Source organism: Adiantum capillus-veneris, chromosome 14 (assembly GCF_014529385.1).
Source record: "Adiantum capillus-veneris isolate H3 chromosome 14, ASM1452938v2, whole genome shotgun sequence".
NCBI classification, from domain to species: Eukaryota; Viridiplantae; Streptophyta; class Polypodiopsida; order Polypodiales; family Pteridaceae; genus Adiantum; species Adiantum capillus-veneris.
Genome location: NC_140944.1, coordinates 61889710 through 61895709, shown reverse-complemented (window position 1 = coordinate 61895709; position 6000 = coordinate 61889710).

Below are 6000 nucleotides of genomic sequence, written 5' to 3'. Positions count from 1 at the left end.
ACATGGCAGTAGAGCTGCTTCTTCAGTGGAGGCTTTCGTGCATCCTTAGAAGGGACTCATATCGCGCATGGTGAGCCAGTAATGTCGGGCCGAATATCTCTGTGTTGATGGTGAAGAAGCCGGTGTAGAAGGCTTATTCAAAAGCCTGGAGGTGATAAGAAGGCAAAAACATAATTTTCTGATAAAGCGCATGTATCACCTCGTGAGAAGGCTGAGCAGACAGATCGTATGCACATCTGTATGTATCTTGGAAGAAAAAGATACTGTCTGTTGCCTGTCCAGGTTTGAAGGTTTCGAAGACCGCCAGAAGGGTTTTACATATTTTTCTAAGCGTGATGCAAGATAGGTCAGATGAGCCAGTGAACAATATGATGGCGCCATTAGGGTTTTCACCATGTATTGCTCACTCATTCTCTCGCCTAGAAGCTTCGAGTAATTGAGCCATGTGGGTTGGCTTCTCTACAACAGTCCGTGTGATGTCCAGGTCCGCATCCTTGAAAAACTGATGTTGTCTCTGATTCTTTTAGGCGCCTCTACCAGATGTATTAAATATTGCAGGTATTTGGTGAGCCATGCCTTTCTCCACCTAGATTGAGAATCCACTATCAGCTTAACTCCTTCAGGTTTGGAGATATCTGCTTTGTATAATGGCACTATTGGCTCCTCTTTTATCCATTTGTTGATTGTGGCAGCTTCATACTTTAGCAGAGGATATGGGAGAAAAGGCTGTAGCCATTCACGCCGAAGGACATTAGCATATATCTTCTGAATGGTCATAGATTTAAACACTCTCTGCTCCCATTCCAATGCATCTTTGGCTGTGTCTTTTATCGCCGCTTCTATTGCCTTCTGTAGCTTTTCTTCTTCTTCTTGTGTCAGATCCTGGGGTTCTTGTTGTTGGGGTATAAATCCCAATGTGGTCGCCCAGGTAAGTGGGCGGGCTGCCAGGTATGTACACATATTCTTTTGTTAAAACCTAATAAGAACTCACTATGCTCTATACATTACAGTAGAGCGAGTTCACCATATCGTCATGCTCTTCTTCTCGCACTCTCTCTCGCGTCGCACTTCCGCTCGTACTTCTTCAACTGGTATCAGAGCTCAGATCGAGGCTCGAGGCAGCATTTGCAGGTAGCCAGAGTCACCTGCTCAGATTGGAGTGAGATTTGATAGGCGAAGACACGGCCCCAAATCCTGTGGTCATCTCGGCCACCGTTCGGCTTCGACAAAGTTCTGCGCATGCCATTTTCGACTACGTGGTCTCGACGGGTGCAGATCCGACTCTGCAAATTTGGGGTTTCGGCCTACGAATGCAAGTGCTGAGGATATCTGCACTTCCAGAGTGATGATTTGTGGTTGTCTACACAACGAAGGACGGCTCACAGTTCTTGGAGGCGTGTCACATACGACACGGGTGCACCTACACACAAACTGTAGGCGACACCCACTAGTTCATCAGGTAGCTTGTGTTTGCTGCTTGATATTCCAAATTTCATCCTGACATTGTAGGTACTTCCACATGGGATGTATTGTCAGAGATGATGTATGCCTGTTGAGGGTTTGCTGGCTGTGAGTCACGTAGCAAACAACCGCCGCAGCGGTTACAACATACAGTGGGAAATTTGTGGATGTATGACTTTGTGGGAAGTCTATGTACTATCAGATTTACTGCAGCCTTTGTTGAGGGTCGAGTGAGGTTTTATTGAGCTGGGGGATTCTTGAATGTTGATATCCTTTCGATGATACAGGTCTTGGAGCGATCCCTCGAGCACCCTTAGATAGGCAGCTAGGATGTATTGACTGTGAGTTAGACAGTTGGGATTGCATCTTTGCTTTACTGCCGTTGAGGCATTGTCACAGTCTATGCTTACAGGACAGTGACAGGGCAGTGAGAGACAATACAGGTGCAGGACAGGTTTACCCATAGCTTACAGTGTTAGAGAGATAGTGTTTTTTTTTAGCTGCTTTTTGTCTGTTTTTTAGTACACCAGAGCCATTTTACCAAGGAGACTCTGCCGAAATTTTTGCAAAATCTGAAATTTTCTTGGTTCATTTGACAGGTTGATATTGGTTCAGAGGTCAGTTTACAGGGGAAACTCTGCCGAATTTTTCCCAAGAAAGTAAACTACTGTGAAGCGTAGTTATGGCTGGATCACATGACACTGCTCTTTACAATATCAAGAAGCTGGATGGAACCAATTTCCCATTGTGGAAGAAGCAGATTTGGCACGTGTTGGTACAAAAGAAGCAGATAAAACCTATAAAGCTCAAGGGGATAAAACCAGAAGATATGGACGAAGATGAATGGAGAGAAATGGATGAATTGGAACTTTCTACCATCATGCTGACTTTGGCAGAAAGCGTTTACTTCAATGTAACAGACGAGATGTCGGCTTATGAAGCATGGACAAAGCTGAGTGATCTTTATGAGAAGCAGAGTGCAACTTCACAGGTATACTGGCTTAAGAAGCTTGTTGACTTGAAGATGAAAGAAGGGACACCTATGTCCAATCATCTGAATGAATTCAACACCATCTACAGTCAGTTGACAGCTAAGGATGTCAGGTTTGATGAACCTATTAGAGCTATGTTCCTGTTGATCACATTACAGGAAAGTTGGGACACTTTTCCCACAGCTTTGAGTAATTCTGCCCCTCCAGATGGTTTGACCATAGCAGGTGTAGAAGGCAATCTGCTTACTGAAGAAACCAACAGAAAGACAATGGACAAAGGCAAAGGAACAGCCTTAGTTTTCAAGGGAAAGACCAAAGAAAAGGACAAAGGTGGAAAGAGGAATCAGTCTCGTAGCAAGTCCCGCAGTGCTAAAGGCAAGAGTGACATAGAATGCTACCATTGTGGCAAGAAGGGTCACATGAAAAGAGACTGCAGAGAATGGAAAGCAGAAAAAGGCAAAGAGAAAGCTGAAGACCATGGTGAGAAGCACAAGTCCTCAGTGAAGATTCAAGAAATAAATGTGACAAACACTGTTGCAGAGGATAACAGTCTACTGTCAGGAGACATCTACTTCTTGAAGAATACAATGGTCTCAGCTCTTCTTACTACATCTGATGGAAATGCATTGCGTGACTGGATTATAGAATCAGGGGCATCACTTCATGTGTCTCCAAACAAGGAGTGGTTTACCTCTTATGTGACCACTAAAGATCATTTTCGGCTATGCAATGGGCAGACATGTGAGATCTTAGGTGTTGGAGATGTTCAATTGAAGTTTCAGAATGCCTCTTCTTTCACGCTGAAGAATGTGAGACATGTTCTCGTAATTACAAAGAACTTGATCATCACAGGTTTACTTGATGATGCTGGCTACGTCACCACTTTTGGACAGAACATGTGGAAGATATCCAAGGGTTCTATGACAGTAGCACATGGAGTAAAGTCTGGAGGACTTTACATGATTTATGTATCAAATGTCTCTAAAAATTTAATCAATGTAACCGAGCAGCCGAACGTTTCTTTGTGGCATAGCCGGTTAGGACATATGTCCAAGAAGGGAATGGAAATCTTGTCTCGTTCTGGTTAGTTGCGTGGCTTCATTTAATGATTTTGAATTCTGTGAACATTGTCTGTATGGTAAGCAAACACAACAGCCACATAAGCATAGAAGCAGTAGAAGAGATACACAGTTGGCACTTGTTCATAGTGATTTGTGTGGACCTATGCCTAACCTATCTCTAGGGGGAGCTTGTTACTTTATGACATTTATAGATGATTACTCGAGGAAAGTATGGGTTTACTTTCTCAAGCACAAGGATGAAGCGCTTAGTGTTTTCAAAATGTTTGTGACACTTGTGGAGAATCAGAGTGGCAAGAAGCTTAAATACTTACGCACTGACAATGGTGGAGAGTATGTTTCAAAGGCCTTTCAGGACTTTTGTGAGTCAAAAGGTATAAAACGTGAACTTACTGCTCCTTACAATCCTCCTCAAAATGGTGTTGTTGAGAGGATGAATAGGACCATACAAGAGAAGGTCAGAAGTATGTTGTCTAATGCACATCTGCCAAATGGGTTTTGGGCTGAAGTTGTATGAACAGTTGTTCATCTTATAAATAGATCTCCTAGCAAGGTTTTGAAGAAGGATTTAGTGGAAGAGATGGTATGGTCAGGCAAGGTGCCCTCATACAAGCATCTCAGAGTCTTTGGCTGTGAGGCATATACTCACGTTGCAAAGGAATTTAGGAACAAACTTGAGCCAAAGAGTAGAAAGTGCATCTTTCTAGGCTATGGTAATTCTGGTGAGATGGGGTACAGACTTTGGGACCCCGAATCCAGAAAGATTATCCGCAACAATGATGTTCACTTTAATGAAGCCAAATATCATTCTAAACCAGAGAGGGTTGAGGAGATTAGAAGAGTTGTCTTCCAAGAAGATGGACATGCACGTGCAAGACAAAATGTCAGGGCTCAAGAGAAGCAAGGACATGATAGAGTGGAACCACAGGTTGTGGCTGAGCCTCAGCCACCTATTTTGCGTAAATCGGGACGGATCTCACGACCTCCTGATCGGTTTGTTCCATCTATGAACTATGTCATGTTGACTGATTGCAATGAGCCTTCATGTTACAAGGAAGCAGTGCAAATGAAGGACTCCGGGAATTGGCAATTGGCCATGCAGTCAGAGATGACAGCTCTGCATAAAAACAAGACATGGAAGCTAGTTAAATTACCACAGGCCAAAAGGCTCTACCTTGTAAATGGGCTTACAGGTATAAGATCGTCGCTCATGATAGTCAACCAAAGTACAAAGCAAGGCTTGTTGCCAAGGGCTTTAAGCAAGAACAAGGCATTGACTTTGATGAAGTCTTCTCTCCGGTGGTCAAGATGACTACATTGAGATGCTTTCTTGCATTGGTTTCCATATTAGATTTGGTGTTGCACCAAATGGATGTCAAGACAGCGTTCTTGCATGGTGATTTAGATGTGGAAATTTACATGCAGCAGCAGCCAGAAGGGTTTTTTGAGAAAGGCAAGGAAGATTTGGTATGCCAATTGTTAAAGAGTCTTTATGGCTTAAAAAAATCACCGAGCACATGGTACCATAAGTTCCACAAGTTTATGCTTTCTCAAAGCTATAAACGTAGTGAGTTCGATCACTGTCTATATACAAAGAAGGCTAAGGATGGCAGTTGGTTAATCCTTATTTTGTATGTGGATGACATGTTGATTGCTGGCAAGCACTTGGAAGAAATTTCAGCTTTGAAGTCAAAGAGTGCAAAATCGTTTGACATGAAAGACATGGGTGAGGCAAGTCATATACTTGGTATGCGCATTGAGAGAGACAGATCAAAGAAGTTGATTTGGTTATCTCAAAAAGAGTATATTGAAAAGGTTTTGCAACGTTTCAATGTGGAGAAGGGAAAGGCATTGAGTGTTCCATTGCCACCATATGTGAAACTTAGCAAACAAGATTGTCCTGTGTCTGAGGAAGAACATGCTGAAATGGATAAGATTCCATATGCGTCTGCAGTGGGTAGTTTGATGTATGCAATGATTGCTACTCGCCCAGACATTGCATTTGCAGTGGGAGTAGTAAGTCGATACATGTCAAACCCAGGCAAGAAACATTGGGAGGCAGTGAAAGGAATATTGAGATACCTGAAAGCTACAAAGAGTATGCGTATATGCTATGGGAGTTAGGAGCTAAGTGTAAAGGGTTTTACAGACTCAGATTATGCAGGTGACTTAGACAACCGAAGGTCTACATCAGGGTATGTCTTTACATTGGCTGGTGGAGCAGTATCATGGCGTTCTAGATTACAAGATTGTGTTACTCAGTCTACTACAGAGGTTGAATATGTTGCAGCATCAGAGGCATGCAAAGAATCAATTTGGCTTAATCGACTAGTAACAGATTTGGGAGTCAAAGAAGAGATGCCTGTGTTATATTGTGATAGTCAAAGTGCTATACAATTGGATCGCAATCCATTTTATCACTCAAAGACAAAGCATGTGGATGTGAAGTATCATTTCATCAGGGAAAT